The sequence below is a fragment of the Dermacentor silvarum genome, chromosome 1, assembly GCF_013339745.2.
Source record: "Dermacentor silvarum isolate Dsil-2018 chromosome 1, BIME_Dsil_1.4, whole genome shotgun sequence".
Lineage (NCBI taxonomy): Eukaryota > Metazoa > Arthropoda > Arachnida > Ixodida > Ixodidae > Dermacentor > Dermacentor silvarum.
The window spans coordinates 272,791,483-272,810,803 of NC_051154.1; positions in this window are offsets into that span (position 1 = coordinate 272,791,483).

The window sequence follows — 19,321 nt, forward strand, 5'->3', positions numbered from 1 at the left end:
CGCGAAAGGAGGAAAGCGGGAAGACAGCGGGAGGGAGGGCCTTCTACTCTGCCAGAAACTGCGTACTTGTACTTTGCGTGGCTGCGGGCGGTCGCGCGTGCCGTATCTTGAAAGCGAGTTCCACACGGCTCTTACCTTTGTATGCGCTGTGCTTTCGCCGCTCAGTTTCCGCTGAAGCGATAGACCGCATGAACCTTCGGTCGCTGCTGCCGCGGCGCTTGCTCACGCCAGCGCTTTCACAGCGGTTGTCTGCGGTCATCGAATGTGATCTATTCATGTTTTCTTGGGCGCGCTGACACCGTGCTTGTTAATTACGTTAGTAAGCGAATGTGTCGAAGTGTATGCAGCCGATAAAACTACTATCCTTACTCCGTATAGCTCTCTACTAATTTGCAATCGCAATTGATGCTTCGCCTTTCGGGCGAAACTGCGACTTTTTTGCAATGAATCCGAATCCATTGAGCAGACAGACAGACAGACAGACAGACAGACAGACAGACAGACAGACAGACAGACAGACAGACAGACAGACAGACAGACAGACAGACAGACAGACAGACAGACAGACATTTGTTATAGTGAGGCATAAATAAATAAAATAAGAGCCTCTGCCCGCACCATAAGAATATAGCAGGCAAGACAGACAGACAGACAGACAGACAGACAGACAGACAGACATGAACTTTATTTCGTCCTGAGAAACTACGTGGAGACCCCCTGTGGGAAGTCCGTAGTAGTCGCTGGCCGCGTCCACGTGAGCAGGCCACCGATTTTTAAGAGAAAGAAAGCTCTTGGAAATGTCATTTCGAAAATTTGGCATATTGCTAACCTCGCCAGCCATTGTCCTTTGGGGCGACTTCACTGGAGCACAGCCGCAGGGATGCTATTCTTGCAGTTTACAATTTCATTACAGATACAAAAAGAGTACCTTGCTGAATTTCTCGAATTATGAATTATTCCTATTATTGCACTTCTTTATGTCACATTTAGTTTATTTCAAAATTCTCAATAGTATTTTTATAATGACTGCTATGCAAATTTAGTTTTTATTAAATTTCTAATAAACATAGTTGAAACCGCCTGCTTCTTGACCAATCCCCCCCCCCCCCCCCCCCCGTAGTGGGTATGAGCCAAAGTTTTGGAGACGAGACGAGATTCAAGGACACCCTGGCCTCTGCAGACGACGCTCGCGTCGTAGGTCATGAATCGTCGTCCGCTGGCTCCTCCGCAGCAGAGGGCCACCAGGACCCGCTTGCGAAGCATTCGGCGCCTGCGGTTACAGGCAACGCTGTCATGGTGGTTGTAATGTCTGCTCCTGGCACGGGAATTATCTGTGTTCAAGATAAAAGACTGGACTCGGATAAAACCGAAAGGAAGGTGTATTCCACTCTGTGCGAAAGCCGCGCTTGCCGTGGCCCTCTCTGTCCCAGCCCAGTTGTCGCACCGGGATTCTTTCGTAATGCTCGTAGGGGGCGCTGCTTGTAGGTTGGCTTTTCTGGCTATGCTACAGTGGTGTCTGATGGGAACTCCGATCCAACTGTGGTGTGTACATCGTTCAGCAGCGAGGTGCAGCTCAGCTACCAGCTTCGCTGCCGAATTCCGCGACCTCCAAACACCTTCGTGCTTGTCGCACAGGAGAAGAGGCGATGGGTGGCCGCCCAGAACCCGAACGAAAACAACGAGCCCGTGTGCAGCCACCTCGTCAAGGTGTGGGATTCTCTCAGCACAGCCGACAAGGCCGCCTTACCAGCGCAAGTCACCTGAAGTTGCCGCCGGCCACCGAAAGAAGCACTCAGACTACAGGGTATACAATCTAAGTAAGGCCCACCGGCGCAAGGAGCAGGAGTGCCGGGCCAAGGAGAGTGCCAGCAAGCTCAAGCATGGCAGTTCCGGGCATCAGAAGCAGCAGCCGAGCCCTTCCGTGGCCACGGCCAAGGGTTCAGACACCGGGCCGAAGAGTTACAGCAGCAACAACAACCGCTGGCAACATCGCCGCTGCCGTAAGGAAACAAACGCTGTGAAACTACCGTTGCCGGGGCCAGCGATTCTGGCGCCGGTCAGGGAATGCCGCCCTAGCGAACAGCCGCTACTCCAGCCACAGCGTCGGCTCGCTCGGCTGCGTGGCCCTATACAGAGTGCACCGGTCCTCGGCCAACATCACTGCTGTAGTTGAACAGTGCAAGCGCCGGGCCCACCACTCAGTTCGCTACAGCTTACGCATGTCAACATGGTATGTATCTATAGCCCTATGGTTAAACGTTTGTTAGGCCCTGCCGGTTGACTCACTTCATGATTTCCTAGAGGTCACCGTGAAATGTGTAGGGGTGGATTTTGTTTCCATAGGCATGTGTCGTCGTGAGTCATGTTGTTGCTTTTCGCGCTTAATTTGTTGCGTCTCAGAGTTCTTGTTAGCGCGAATATTTTCTTGCTCTAATAGCGTGGCGTTTTTTTTAGATGCGAAGCATCTTATGGTCGGGGCTATGTAACTCCATCCCTCCCTCTCTCCCTCCGCCGTGCGGCGTCCACACCCCTACTGCGCATGCGCATCCTCCTCCCCCCCTCTGCTTGTCTCATCTACTCTCCTCTCGGCATTCCTCCTCTCCTCTCCGGATTGCGCAACGAATGGCAACACCTGCGGCTCCGCGCGCGATAATGCGAAGCAGCTTAGGTGAGAGACGCGAAGGTAGGCGCCCCAGAGGCACCGGCAACAGTCACCGACGCCGCGCGCGTTTGGTGCGAACGCGGGCAAAACGCCGACGACATCGACAACAGTTCTGCGCGTTGCTGGTGCTGCTGCATGTCCAAGTTTATACAGCTGATACAGCTACCTTGAGTCGACCCCACGGCTGCTTCGCATACTACTCAGGGTTCCCCTACGGGAAGATAGCGTAATTTTTTTTCAGTGGCGCGTACGTTTATACATCTTGGCGCCCATTTGATCATTACGCAAAATAAACTGATTTTGTGTGTCGTCGCTAGGTGTATTTCTTTTGTAATGGTTCGAGCTCATCAGCCTGCCACTCCTCGTGTTGAGAGATGCCTTCTCAGTATTTTTTCTCTCACATGCCCGCCATTTCAGTCAATTTGCTACAAACGCGTGAAGTGCAGACGCAGCCGCGCGGAACGCCATTATAGACAGGATTATTATTATTATTATTATTATTATTATTATTTACACACTTTTCAAGATTGTTACTATTATTAATTGCTTTGCTTTACTGATATACCCCTGCCGTTTTTTATTATGTATGCGTGCGCCATCACTCAGACCGCATGGTTCTTACTGAGCACGACAAATAAGTTATTGATTATTATTATTATTAATATATTTTTAGCTGTGCATAAATCACATCTGTAACCCCACTTGTTCTTTAACAATACTAGAAGTCTATGTGAATTTAATCTAGATCTTCGCGAAACATCTCAGTGTGACGTTTACGTTAGTACAGTTGCCACCTATCCAGTTTTATCTGCGTCAGAAAATAATGATGCCCGCGAATACACGCAAGATGCCTCATGCGGCCAGTCGCGCGGCAAGATTGCGTGTATTCGCGAGTTTCTTTCACGCTCGGAAAGACACTTTTATGTAGCACCTACTGAGCAACAGAAAGCTGTATCGGGAGTTTTTCATTTTGCTCTACAATTTTCTCTTTGACACTCTTCATTTAATTATTACATTTGAGAAATTTATTAATTAATTAGGACTAATTATGTAAGTAGGCGTTAAGTAAGAAATTATCTGAGTGTCTCCAAGTGACGACAAAGAACATTATCTTGGTTCTGTCCTGCTACGTGGCAGGTGCATATCTTTTAAAGTTTGAATAATGTTACCTGGGTCATTCTGTACATTACTTAAATATTACCTAGATAATATTAATTTATTTAATATTATTAGCTAATACGAAACGCGAGACGAGGTGGGAGGAAAACAAGCAAGTTACCAGTAACACAGGACTAACGCCTAAAGCCGGTAAAAAAGATACAGTGGAAGCGATTGCAATAATAATTCTACAATACACTAACTGATTTAGGTGCACGTTAAAGAACCCCAGGTGGTCCAAATTTCCGGAGTCCCCCACTACGGCGTGCCTCATAATCAGATCGTGGTTTTGGCACGTAAAACCCCATAATTTCATAACTGAAAAAAAAAAGCGAAGCCAAAAAGCAGTATCTGCTACTACGCCGGGACAAAGGAGCGGGTTATCTTCTTACTGCGTAATCAAGCGCACAGAGGGCCAACTTGAGCTTACACTTTACGACACATTCGCTCGCGAAAATGCGTCCACGGGGTTAAGCTTTAATCGCGTAAAGGGTACTTTTATAAAAACAATTGACTACGCCTGGGGTTTTCTTTGTCAAAATCACGATCTGATCATCAGGCATGGCCCGAATAATTTTGACCACCTATAGGGTTCGTTCCCCAATGCACGGTAAACGAGCGGTTTTACATTCCGCCCCATCAGATTGCGGTCGCCGCAGACAGGATGGAACCCGCTGCTTTGTGTTCAGCATCGCAAGGCCATAGCCAATGAGCTTATCTCGGTGTGTAAAACGCGCTATATCCCAGTAATCTGAGCAGAAACCGCAAAAAATGCACATTTGCAAGGTTTGTTACTGAATTGCTGTAACTTTCTGTTATTAAACCTTGAAAATTGTCTCCACCACAAGAAGTGACGTGGTGCGAATGGAGTTTGGGCAGCTTTCGCAACTTTCCTCGAATAAAATTTACCGTAGTATAGGAATACACTCCCTTAAGGCGAAAATTACGCTGCGCTCATAAACAGTAGTAGTGTAAAACTAAACTACAGTCTTATTTCGAAGCCTAAATATTGGTTGCAATAGGCTTACTTTTAATTTCTGGGGTATTACGTGCCAAAATGACGATATGATTATGAGGCACTCCACAGTGGGGGACTCCGGATTAATTTTAAGCACCTGGGGTTCTTTAACGGGCACCCAATGCACCGTACACGTACGGGCTTTTCTGCATTTCGCCCCCATCGAAATGCAGCAGCCGCGGCCGGGATGTGATCCCACGACCTCGGTCATAGCAGCGGAACGCCAAGGCCACTACGCCACCACGGAAGGTAGGAAACCGGCTAAACTCAGTAAAAATAGCAGAAACAAATGGGTTTTTCAAGCGGCGGGCACTTGACTACAGATTCAGTTATCATTATAGCTTTGCTACCCGGAGCAACTCAACCACTCAATCATCATCAGTAGTAAAATGGTGCCAGGGGTGCTATGCAGGATGCGCCGAGTTTCTCGTTCACCCGAGTTTTACCCGAGTTTGCTCGATGGCAGTCAGTGAACGAAGATAGCAAAGAACGTGCAATAACAGCAGGCAAAAAGAAATGTCGAGATAAAGCCGCGTATGACAACATCAGCGCACCCTGCGCTGCACAGTGCTTCCGCGCTTCAAGCACAGAGGACTGCGCAACGAAACGTGCCAGCGCCGCGTATTGTTATCAATGTATTATCGCAATTTAGCAATACCGTCACTGTCCCGCTGTCTGTCTGCACACTTGCCGTGAGCCGCTTGCCACGCCTTTCTCGGGCTCGTCAAGGGCGTGCCTACTTTTTCGGGCATTATCTTTCTATCCTCCGTCGAATGCGAACAGGGCACATGCGGTGCATTCTTGCACTTATACTTTCCCTCAATCGAATACTTTGAAATACAACAAATAAAATAGCCAACATTTTACTTCTTAATGTATCGGTTTTTTGTTTTGAATGCTGTAAATTTGTGATGACAAACGGACATATAATGAATTATTAAATTTTGTACTTTTTTGCCGCGAGTGGCGACAGTGAGGCGAAAGCTTACAAGCGGATACGTTCTAGAGGGTCACACGCACGAGAGAGTTCATGCGGTGAGCAGTCGCCAGGGGCGCTGCAGTGCTATGTTCGATAAAGTCAGTCAGGACAACGATCTGCCCATTCCCTGTCTAATAGGGGAATGGCAACGCAGCGCTGCGGCATGGCTGTTCACCGCAGGTGCTTCACTGCGGCGGCTATTAAGGCCGCCGCTTTAACAACTGAAACGACACTTTAGCCATAGAGACGGGAGCAACGGCTCTCGCTGCAAAATGGCTGTGCGGTATTCTGGGTCCGTAGTGACGCAGCACAATGAAAATGCACCAGCTTATCTGCGTGCGCGAAGTCTCCGCGATGCATTGCGAACACGAGCGTGCTGCCCAGCGACACAGTTCGTCTCTTGTCACCGCTTGCCCATTGAAGGTGCCTCCGTGCGCATGTGCGCAGAATTTGAGTGTGTTGTTCACTCCAATGTGCTTACCGATTGCCTCTGCTGCTGAGCTAACAGCGATCGCAGATGGATATTGTAGCGACAGCGCAGCAATCGCATTTTGCTGGGTGAGGGCTGTTGTGTGCAGTTAGGAAATTAGACTTCGAACGCAGGAAGGTGTTGCAATTGTTTAGTGTGCCGTGCTTGTGATGACAAAATGCCATTGCACTGGGTGTGTTTGCGCTGACCGCTGACCGTGTTTGCTGCAGTATATCATTGACAGAGCAGCCATCTCAAATGACAGCTGCGATACGTTGCCGTTGGAAAACACTACGCACTGCTCAAGATCGTCGTCCACCACGGCGCATCGACGCCTTGCAAGCAGCTACAGTGACGTGCGGATAATTATTTGCTGTGCGCTACGTAGCCACAACGCAGGCAATGAACCGTGTTGTGGGGTCATCACAGCCCAAGAAGACATATGCATAAGGCAGCGAAAGTCGACGCTTTTTTTTTTATAGTGGTGCTGAGTACATCACCGATGACAGTGCGTTGTGCATGTTTTATTTCGCCGGTCAAGATTGTTAATTCCTCTCAGTTCCGCACCACGTCGCTGTTGTCGAAAAATAAGTTGGGTGTGGCCCAACCGTGGCGGGCGCGCACAAGAGTTACATGCCTCGCTCGGGGCGTGACCTATGGTTTTGATTGACACGCGAACTCGGGCCAAACTCGTACATCGCGAAACCCCTCTCGAGTTAAACTCGGGAGCATGGCGGCGGCAGCAGCAGCCTGTGTCATCGCATCCAGCGGCGGCAAGCGTCAATATGACCATCTGGACCCGTTCAGCTACATGACCGACGTAGAGTTTCAGCGTCGTTTTTGCCTTTCCAAAACGTCAGTGCGCTGGCTGTGTGACGAGTTAGGCGAACGACCGTGTCTGCGGAGACTGCGTGGCGGGCATATTATGCTTTCCGAGCACAGACTGATGTGACTAGGCTGCGGAGGAAAAGTTCGTGCGATCGCTTCGGCTCTCTCCTGTTTCAAGCGCTGCTCGTCCACCGCGCCCTAGCCCCAGGCCAGGTCTGGCGTCGTCATCGGAGTACTGGGGCACCTACGAGTACCTGGGGTTCAACCCGGGCCAACCAACCTGCGTAGGCGAAGTGGTCACATTATATTGGAAGACTCAGAATGGAAGCCGGGCTGCCTTCCGATGCAACAGGTGCCGAAATCAGTTTTCGCAGTTACACGGTAAAGCTGCACTGTAGGGTCAGAGAGGCGAAGGACGTTACTTCGCCAACACGGACCGCCTCTGCCATCCGAACGACCACCTCTCCAGGCGGCAAATGATTTGGCTCACGTACTGCGTGAGCAAAAGCGTAGACATATGGCTGTTGAAGGAGATGACCGGTGACTTGTTTCCTCTATAGGAGCACACCATCGCCGACAGGACGAACTACCCCCGTAAGGTCGCGAGGGACGAGCTGCTGGCGCGACCTCCACTTGGTACCCCGGGTAGATAGCGCAAATTGATGAGTGCCTTCTTCGCGGCGAGCAAAAGTATACAATCGAGGCCGCCTAATGACGGGCGACAACTTTCCGCCAGCCGCCAAAATTACGGCGGTGTTAAAGTTGGGGGCCCATGGGTCTTCGGCATGTTCTGCGCGACCAGAGGGGTGTTGCGACTTTCAAAGTCTACCGACGAAAGGCGGCGACGCTAGGCGCCATTATTGCAGCCAATGTTCAACCGGGGACCATTATTCATAGTGACGAATTGGCCGCATACAAATGTATCCCAAATTTAGTGGATGCTAACGGGGCTATGCCTCAATCCGCATTGGTAGACAGTCAACCAAAGCGTGAACTTTGTGGACCCCATCACGGGCGTTCACACGCAAAAAAAAGAAAGTTATTGTCAAAAAGTGAAGCGCTCCCTCGTCTGCGATGGGTACAGGGTAACTGCACCTATGCTGGAGTCCCACCTGGGATGCATGTGGTGGCAGTCAACATCCACGTGCGCTGCAAATACCCTTTCGTGCGTTTGTTAGAAGCCACGGATCGCTCGGGCTAGCCACTACAAAGACTCTTTCCTGCGGTTGTTAGAAGCCATCGCTCGACGGTTGCCAGTATGGAGGTGTATCGCAAAGTAAAAGAAAATAAAGCGTAGTTTTCTGACCCTTGTATGTGCGCTTTCCGGCATTCCTGTGTGCTTACACGGTAAGCGCGCGGCAAACCACTTATGCGCTAGCCGACGCTCACTTCGTCTTGTAGCTGGATGCGCGCGTTACTCGCAGCTTTTCTTTAGCGCGAGCAACGAGCGATCTGTTAAAAGCCCAGTGTGAAAACCAGGCGTACACCAATCTCTGCTCAGAAATGGGAGCGCAAGCACGTAGCGAGCCGCACCAATCCAATCTAGAGCAAAGGAGCAACGAGCGATCTGTTGGAAACCCAGTGAGAAAAGCAAGCGCACACCAATCGGTGCTCGGAAATGCTAGAGCAAGCACGTATCGAGCCGTGCCAATCGAATCCAGAAAAAAAAGAGGGGGGCGAGCGTCCCCTCGTGGCATAACGCTAAACGTATTTAAATACAAATTAGTCTAATACACATTCCGTGTACATCGTGGAAACATTAAAATGCTTACAACCCACGTTAATGTGACTAATATTATTGTACTAAATGAATTTATTTTATAACTTGCTTGTGCCTGTATTGCACTCGGTGGAACGACAAACAAGTGAAAGAAGGCACGACCATGCACCGACCGTATGATCACGTGAGCCCCAGTTTGTCGACCGCCCATATGGCAACGCCCAAGGGATAATAGCCACCCAGAGTGAATCAAGATAAACCAATGAAATTGGAGGTGTGCCGATGGACAAACGTCGTCTTCTTACCATTTGTTCTTTGATCTTGGGGCGTCGCCAGGGCTCGTGAAGATCCCGAGTTTCGCCAAACTCGGGGCATCCTGCATAGCACCCCAGCTTACGTTTTGCACGCCAGCTTCGCCAACCACACCTTCAGGTCATGGCACATCACAGGTCGTGTTCACTAAAGATCAATAGAACTGCATGGTAGCAGTTCATAGGTAAGTGTAGCGATATCCTTATGCGTAAATTTGAGCTGCAAGTAGCGCATTCTCTACAAAAAGTGGCGAAATTGTTTTTAATAGTGAACCGCACCGCCACTTGTGCCGTGAAATTATGGGACATGAGATGGTGAAATTCTTGAGTACGATCAGAAGAACAAATATTGCTATGGTTATTTTTACTAAGCAGACGAAAACAGCAAAAGTGGCTTGTTGGACCGTGGTTCACACTACCAACGTGTGTGACTGACCACAAAGTGAACCGTGATGTCAGGGAATCTCATCGAACGATTGTCACAACTTAGTGGGTGATCACTACAGGGGCTTTAAGCCTGTCAAAAAAAAACTTATAGTCTGTGGGTTATGTCGCGTTCAAGCTAGCAGGTTTGGTTTTTATGATGACTAGAAAGTCACCTACATACTGGATGGTGGACCCAAGATTGCATTTTTCACAAATGCGCCCTAGTTTTCTGTCAAAACGGCCCACAATCCCCAGTCCTTTCCTTTCCTCGTAGCGGCTAACGCTATATACGCACCCACCGTGGTTGCTCAGTGGCTACGGTGTTGGGCTGCTGAGCACGAGGTCGCGGAATCGAATCCCGGCCACGGCGACGGCATTTCGATGGGGGCGAAATGCGAAAACACCCGTGTACTTAGATTTAGGTGCGCGTTAAAGAGCCCCGGGTGGTCCAAATTTCCGGAGTCCCCCACTACGGCGTGCCTCATAATCATATCGTGGTTCCTGCACGTAAAACCCCACTATTTTAACGCTATATACGTAGTAGGTGTTTGATATAAGGTGTGAGAAGAGGTTTATTGGCGGTGTCCGTCAATGACGCTACGAGTTCCAAGAAGGGCGAGGCAGCGTGGAGCACTGTCTCCAAAAACACCAGCGACCAACAACGCGAGCAGAGCGGGCCGAGCGTTGGCGATGCCGCTGGACGGAGGCGCGTCTTCTTCTTCACAATCGCCCCCGCAGAAAAAGAGCCATCCTGGCGACCTAAGTTGTTGTTGGCAGAGGGTCATGGTAGGGCTTGAGACGCGCCACGTGGACGAGGTCACGTCCACGCCGGCGCATGTCGTCAGATGGAGAAAGTGGCTCGATGAGAAATCAACCGGGGACGTTCGCTCCAAGACGCGGTAAGGTCCTTCGTACTTTGGAACGAGTTTTGAGGAAAGGCCCGGAGTTTGGCAAGGAACAGCCAGCCATACAAGAGACCCTGGGGCATACGTGGGACTGGGCAGTGAGTCGGCGCGTCCTTCCTTCTGGCGCTGTTGTTCTTGCGACGTAAAGATGCGCGCGAGCTGGCGGCACTCTTCGGCTTGTCGGGCAGCTTCGTACACAGGTGGGCACTCGGAAGCGTCAGGACGGTATGGTCGATGGTATGCAATGGCTCCCGTCCATATAGGAGGAAGAAAGGTGAAAATCCCGTTGTAGCTTGTATCGCGGTGTTGTATGCGAACGTTACAAACGGAAGTACGCGGTCCCAGTTACCATGATCAGATTCCACGTACATCGCGAGCATATCACCGAGAGTGCGGTTAAACCGTTCCGTGAGCCCGTTAGTTTGCGGATGGTAAGCCGTGCTCGTGCGATAAATAAATAATGTGGCATTCCGAAAGCAGAGCTCCGACGACCTCGGAGAGGAAGGCGCGACCTCTATCACTGAGAAGTACTCGAGGAGCGCCATGTCGAAGGACGAAGCGATGCAGGACGAAAGAGGCTATATCCCGCGCTGTAGCATTCGGTAGAGCAGCAGTTTCGGCGTAGCGTGTCAAATGGTCCACAGCAACTATGATCCACCGATTGCCATCCGGTGTCATGGGAAGCGGGCCGTAGAGGTCAATGCCTACGCGATCGAAGGGTTTGGCCGGGCACGGAAGCGGCTGCAAGGCGCCAGACGCACGTAAAGGTGGTAACTTGCGACGTTGACAGTCAGGGCAGCACTGAACAAACTTTCGTACAAAAGTGTACATTCCCCGCCAGTAGTAGCGATAGCTTATACGTTCGTAAGTCTTAAACACTCCGGCGTGGCCACATTGCGGATCGTCGTGAAAAGAGGCACAGATTTGGGATCTTAAGCTGCGGGGAATGACTAGTAGCCATCTACGGCCTTCGGGAGCGTAGTTGCGTCGGTGAAGCAGCTGATCACGAATGGCGAAATGAACAGCTTGGCGTCCGAGGGATCGGGATACAGGAGTCGTCGATGATCCAGAAAGATAGGCGAAAAGAGAAGACGGGTCACGGCGTTGTTCGGTGCCAATGGAGTCTAGGTCAAGAGATGACAGGGGGTGAGCGCAAGTGGTTCCGCAGGCCGAGTCGGGAGGTAGAGGTGAACGGGACAGGGCATCTGCGTCAGTGTGCTTGCGTCCACAGCGGTAGATGACGCGAATATCGTACTCCTGGATTCGGAGTGCCCAGCGTGCTAAGCGGCCAGATGGATCTTTCAACGTGGCGAGCCAACAAAGCGCGTGGTGATCCGTTACCAGATCAAATGGGCGGCCGTATGAGTATGGGCGGAACTTGCCAAGCGCCCATACCAGAGCCAAGCACTCTTTTGCAGTTACGCTGTAATTGGCCTCTGTTTTTGTCAGCGTACGACTCGCATAGGCGACTACGTATTCGTAGTAGCCGGGATTGCGTTGCGCGAGGACGGCGCCAAGACCAACCCCGCTGGCATCTGTATGCACCTCAGTTGCAGCTGTCGGGTCGAAATGGCGAAGAATAGGTGGAGAGGTAAGATGACGCCGTAGTGTGGCAAACGCGGCGTCGCATGCAGGACACCAGAAGGAGAGGTCCGCGCCACCGCGTAGGAGCTGGGTCAAGGGCGACATGATCGATGCGAAATTGCGGACAAAGCGCCGGAAATATGAGCACAGGCCCACAAAACTGCGTAGTTGTTTGACGTTAGTAGGCTTCGGGAACTGAGCGACTGCACGAAGTTTCGCAGGGTCCGGTAGAATGCCTTGCTTGGACACGGTGTGGCCTAAGATGGACAGCTCCCGCGCGGCGAAGCGGCACTTCATGAGGTTCAGTTGCAGGCCAGCTTTGGTGAGACACGTCAAAACATGGCGAAGGCGATGTAGGTGGGTCGGAAAGTCAGGCGAGAAAACCACGACATCGTCGAGGTAACAAAGACGCATAGACCACTTGAGGCCACGCGGCGTATTGTCCATGAGTCATTCAAACGTGGCAGGTGCGTTGCACAGTCCAAAGGGCATCACGTTGAACTCGTATAGGCCATCAGGTGTAATAAACGCCGTTTTCTGGCGATCGGGTTCAGCCATTGGAACCTGCGAGTAGCCAGAACGCAAGTCTAGAGACTAAAAGAATCCCGTGCCCTGAAGGCTGTCAAGGGCGTCGTCGATGCGCGTGACCTTATTCAATCGACGGTAGTCAACGCAAAAGCGGATAGACCCGTCCTTCTTGCGAACGAGAATGACAGGAGATGCCCAGGGACTGTGAGATGGCTGGATAACGCCACGGCGTAACATATCGTCGACTTGGTCGTTGATGACTCGACGGTCGTCGGCGGAGACGTGGTATGGTCGTTGACGCAACAGCTGGTGCAAGCCAGTGTCAATGTAGTGCTGCACTTCCGACGTTTGGCCCAATTGCGGCTGACACACATCGAAGGAATCTCTGAATTCGTGTAGGAGCTGAAGAAGCTCGGAGCGTTCGGCAGGGGTTAGTGTAGTGGCGATGGAACCGGAAAACATGTCACTCGACGACTCATCATGGGTTGAAAGGGCGAGGAGTTCGTGCGAGTCAAGATGGAAACAGTCGTCTGGCACGGCAACACAGAACGAAGAGTCAAGCTGTTCCACGCAGCCGATACATTCGCCGACAAGCAACGTAACCGACGCAGAAAGAGGATTGTACACAAAAATATTGCAGATGCCGGCGGCGATGTGAAGCGTTGCAAAACGCAGTGGAACGGCTTTGCGACTCATAAAGATGTCAGATGGCGTAAAGAAGACCGTCGCATCGGTGACTGCATCGCGGACGACTGGGACAAGGGCAAAAGAGCCAGGTGGAATGTCGGTGTCCTCACGCACGACCAGTTCAGGCGGCTGATCAAGAGCGTCGTGGGATGGTGCGTCACACAGCGGCGAAATTTCAACTTCAGCTCGTGCGCAGTCGATGAAGGCATTATGACGGGACAAGAAGTCCCACCCCAGGATGACGTCATGTGAGCAGGCAGGAAGAACAATAAACTCGACAATGTACAAAACGCCTTGTAAAAGTACACGGGCAGTACAGGCTGCGAGAGGTGTCACGTGCTGCGCACTTGCCGTGTGAAGCGACAGTCCAGACAGCGGCTTGGTCACCTTGCGCAGCGAACGGCAGAGTTTGGCGGCTATAACAGAAACGGCGGCGCCGGTGTCCACAAGCGCAAAAGTAGAAATACCTTCGACAGATATTGCGACCATGTAAGCAGGAGAAGAGCGAGGACTTGGGCAGTTCGAAGATGGCGCAGTTCTTCCATCGCGAACTGCGGCGCTTAGTTTTCCTGGTCAGAGGGTGCGGGTCGGCGACGCATTGCGGAGAGCGATCGTCGACGAGGAGGTGGGGATCGGCGCGACGGAAATTCAGGGAGGTCAGAAGAAATGTAGCGCTGGGAGGGACCCGGGGCTGATTGGAGCATGGGCTGACCGCCATACTGGAACAGCCGGGCAGTGGCGTCGGGAGTTGGAAGGCGATGGCGGCAATAGCGAGCGACGTGTCCAGGCATGCAGCAGGCGTAATAGATGGGACGATTGTCAGGCGTCCGCCATGGATTGCTGTCTCTCGGCCCGGCCCAAGAAGCAGTAGGAGCGGCGGGTGGTGCAGACTGTTGCAGGATCGAGAAAGGCGGCTGGGGAGGCCTACGCACTACCGGCGCATATGTAGTAGGCACGGCAACAGGCTGCACTACCTGCACATACGTAAGAGGCGCGGCAACAGGCTACGCTGCCTGCGCATACGTAAGAGGTGCGGCGACAGGCTGCACTGTCTGAGTATAGGGAAGAGGCGCGGCTACAGGTGGCTGGTGGTGAGCGACGGGAACAGCTTGTGCGACCTCTTCGGCAATGACAGAACGGAGCGTCGAAGGCAGACGACAGGACAGCTGCTGAGTGAAGGGGACCAAGGAAAGTTGACGGGTAACCTCCTCGCGCACGAAGTCCTGAATCTGCTGAAGCAGTGGAGAGTGGTCGGAAACGGCAACCAGACGGTCTAGCGAGTCGGCGGTAGACAGAGGCTGCCGAGTCAGGGTGCGTTGCTTCTTCAGCTCTTCGTAGCTCTGGCATAACGTGACTACTTCAGAAACGGTGAGCGGATTTCTCGCCAAAAGCATCTGGAATGCGCCGTCATCGATGCCTTTGAGGATGTGCTGAACTTTATCAGCTTCGGGCATGGCGGCGTTGACACGTTTACAAAGGTCGACGACGTCTTCAATGTAACTAGTGAAATTTTCACCAGTCTGCTGTGCACGGGCTCGCAAGCGCTGTTCAGCGCGTAGTTTGCGCACAGCAGGTCGACCAAACACTTGAGTGAAAGACGTCTTGAAAGTTGACCATGTCGGGATGTCGACTTCGTGTTTATGAAACCAGAGTTGGGCAACGCCGGTAACATAAAATATGACGTTGGTAAACTTCTCGACGTCGTCCCACTTGTTATGCGTGCTCACCCGTTCATACGACGTAAACCAGTCCTCCACGTCCGTTTCATCTGTACCGCTGAAGACCTTCGGATCACGTTGCCGAGGAACCCTGGTGCAGATGACGGGCTGGGGCGCAGGCGCCGGCGGGTCGGTGTTATCGGTCATGATGGGCGGAAGCGTTCGGGTTCGAAGCTCCAGGGTGCAAGCGGCGGGGGGAATCCAGCAACCTCCACCAATTGAGAAGAGGTTTATTGGCGGTGTCCGTCAATGACGCTACGAGTTCCAAGAACGGCGAGGCAGCGTGGAGCACCGTCTCCAAAAACACCAGCGACCAACAGCGCGAGCAGAGCGGGCCGAGCGTTGGCGATGCCGCTGACGGAGGCGCGTCTTCTTCTTCACAGGTGTTTGAAGGTGCCCAGGTCAAACAGGTTCTCTTTTCAGGCGTACAAATTCAATCGCCATTTTAACATAGACCACATGACACAGACATACGTACGTCCGAATGTATAACACTTCGTCACAGATCCCGTCACAACCCCTCTTTCTCTCGCTTTACACCCGTCCAGTATCTACAACTGCAACTCTGTGGAACAAAACAATCGCCACGTCAGAAACTAGCGTGGACTGTTCCAATAGAAGCCATGCCGTCGCCGTCATACAGTCGTCATCCCCGCAGTCGTCAGCTTGCTGCTGTCGCCTTGGTGCTGACGCCACACACTCGCATGCTCACGTCACACACACAACTTCGATTTGCGCAAACACTTTGGTCCACCGGGTGACGCTGTGGCCAGCTACCTTGAATGGCCACAGCTACCTTGCAAAATGCCTCCCACATTGCGTGAGATCTGAATAATGTTTCATTGCAATGGCGCGAAATGATACGAGACAGGAACACACAGCATATGCACAGTGAAAGGCATGTAATGAGGCAGAAAATTCTTCGCATTTAAAATCACAGGTCCATGTGCATCACTTGAGTCACTCCAATACAGCAGCAGAAAGACGGTGACGATGATACTTCCATGAGTCGACAAGAACTCGAGTAGAGCTTCATGAGAGCCAAATCACAATGAGGCCCCATTTTCTTACTTATACAAGGTGCCCCAACTATCATGCACCAAGATTTACAAATATGCAAATGCCACGTAGCTGGACAGAACCAAGGTAATGCTGTTTGCCGTTGCTTGGAGATACTCAGATTATTTTTTGCGTTCCGCCTAGTTACATAATTAGTCTTAATTAACTTCTCAAATATTATAATTAGATGAAACATGGTCATTCTTCGACATGGCCCACCGCGCGAACTCCTGAGCGACCGCAGCCATGTCTTCCTATCTGACGTGGTTGAGGCCCTGTTTCATCAGGGTCATAATGTTCATCGTGCCAGCACGGCCTACCACCCTTAGACAAACGGCCTCACTGAGCGGTTTAATCGGACCTTGGGCGACATGCCTGCGATCCATCTTGCGTGCAGTCAGGCAATCTGTGGGACCTGGTTCTCCCCTTTGCTTCTTACGCCTACAAGACTGCTACGCAAGTCACAACCGGGTTTTCTCAATCTTCCTACTGCACGGCCGCGAACCGTGTCATACCATAGACACCTTACTGCCCTACAACCCCGATGCCTCCGAGTATGCGCCCATTTCTGAAGCTGACCGATATGCCAAAGAATGTTCTCAACTGGCCAGGCGTTTCACTACTACTGGCCAGCAGAACCAGAAACAGATCGGCGACGACCCCCCTCCGCTCGCTACTTTCCATTCCGCAACACTCGTATGGTTGTACGTACCACCCCACGCTCCTGGTCTCTCTTCCAAACTGCTCCCTAAGTATGACGGGCCCTACCACGCGGTCGAGCGCACATCTCCTGTTTACTATGTTATCGAGTCTCTGGCGCCGCCTGACGATCTCCGCCGCCGTGGACGCGATATCGTTCACGTAGACCGCCTCAAGTCCTAGTTCGACCCCACTGTGGCCACCTCTTAGACCGCCAGGATGGTTTCTTATTCTGCGGGTGCAATTGTAATGAAGAGGAGGACACCCGACGCCCAAGAGGGATCGCCAAGGCAGTGCGCGAGACAGTGCTCGACTTGAACCAGTGCTCTTCGCTACGGACTTTCTTGATTCGCGGCCCACGTCCAATAAACCGCTTTTCACACTTAATGCCCTAAAAAAACAAAATATGCGGATATCAGGTGCGGTGGTAATCGGTTTAAACGAGCTTTCATTGGTGTTTGCGACGTACACTGTTCTTCCTTAACCACCATTTGGAAGTGTAGAGCACCTGACAGCGTTGGAAACCTTTTCGCATGGAAACGGCTGGCACCACATAAAATTTGTCATCAACAAGGCAGTCCTCCTGTAAAGTTCAACGACTAAAATGTCTGTAGATCAGGGTGAAGCACCAACATAAACTGTCACATGATGTTGCGGCTTTAATATAAGCTTGATTTACCTGAAAGAACTTCATGGAACAATCTTTTTTTCCTCGTACGTGTACCGGCGGCTGTGGATATTTAACCACAACATTCGATTGCACAAAGAGTCCTCGATTATCTTAGCAGTCCTGCGAATAATAATTACTCATTAAAAGGGTATTGGGCCGCTGGGCCTCCTCCACATGTCCGGAGGGATTCAGCATCACTCCGCATTTTGCTATTTGCATAGTACGTCGTCGAAGCCACAATCTCCGAGCTATATAATATAGCTCCTCCATGAGATCGAAACTTATAAAACTTACCTACCGCAATAATGAGTTCCTTTGAACAACTCCTCACTGCGGCCGGAGCAAGAACAGGTGGACCTATAGTACAGCAGTTTGTTGCTATGCATGAGGTTGCGATGCATTAGTTTCAATATACGATTTTGCCGTTTATACCTCAGGCTTCAACGTCTTTTGTATTATGTGTGCCTACGGCGATCGCCAGAAAGAAAGTGCTTATAATGAACTGTCATCAGAAATTCTCGAACACATGTTCGTGTCATCAATTAAGATTGCCTGTACCTTTTGAAGCACTCAAGAACCCCCATTGCATTATACTTCTAGCTTTGTTTATTTTTATTCTCAATGGCCTCAATAACCTATGCACATGACAACCCACCTTGTTAATTTTTCTTATACAACTTTTATTCTTCATTGTGGTTTTCATCTTGGCTTGGCAAAACTACGTCTTGACAAAACTGACAATACAGATTTCTACTGTAGCATCGAAAGTGTACGCAGATAACGTTAAGACGATTAGGATTCCTTATGCTTTCACTCTCAACAACTTCTGTTAAGTATACAGGGCGTCCCAGCTAAAAGTAACAAAGGTTTTTAAAGGGACGGAGTGTGCTGTTGGGCTGAAACCAACTCAGTGGTGTGGAGGATCGCACGACCTAGTCTGCGATATTTTTTTCGCGGTGCATAGTCAGTTAATTAGTATAAACCAATTGCCTAACTTTTGAATGTTGGCTTGAGCAAGAAACTGCAAATATGAAAGCTGTAGATCAAATTGAAAAATATCCGACTGAAGTGTTAGCAACTATGTACCATTGATGGAGCTTCTTGTACTTCCCTTAAAGAAAGCCCGCGAAATACAAAAACAAGCGCGTGATAGCGCCTCTATTTCAGCGCCCCTAGTAGTCCCTACTATCACGCACCAAGATTTAAAGATATGCAAATGCCATGTAGCCGGACGGAACCACGGTAATATTGTTTGCCATCGCTTGGAGATACTCAGATGATTTTTTTCCATTCCGCCTAATTGCATATTTAGTCCTAATTAATCAACTTCTCAAATATTATAATTACAAGGAAACTGTCAATGAGAAAGTTATAGAGCAACATGAAAAACCCACGATGAAGCTTTCTGTTGCTCAATACGTGCTACATAAAAGTGTCTTTCCGAGCGTGAAAGAAGCCCGCGTATACACACAAACATGCCGCGCGATTGACTGGCCGCTCGAGTCACTTTGCGTGTATTCGCGGGCCTTGGAAGAGTTCAAGGCCAGATATACAATATTCATGCTACGTAACGACAATGTTCAGGTGGGACTCTCTTATTTCGATCATGGGCAGAACTGTGACAGGGCCTCGGAGCCCCATCACCGTTTGATATCGTGCCTATATCTAAGTTCAGAGCCTAGCAACGACGCGCTAAGAACTTTACCAATCACATAAACATGTTTAGACCACTCAGGAAAACGCGGGAACATGTAACTCGTCGTCAACAGTGCAGTGCGCAGCCTCCAGCGTGGTCCCACATATCAGCATGGCGACGTAACGTGCGGGACGTAGACGGCACTGTGATCTGAAAATGACGGCGCCCGCGATGAAAAAGTATATATTTACGTCAGTTATTATT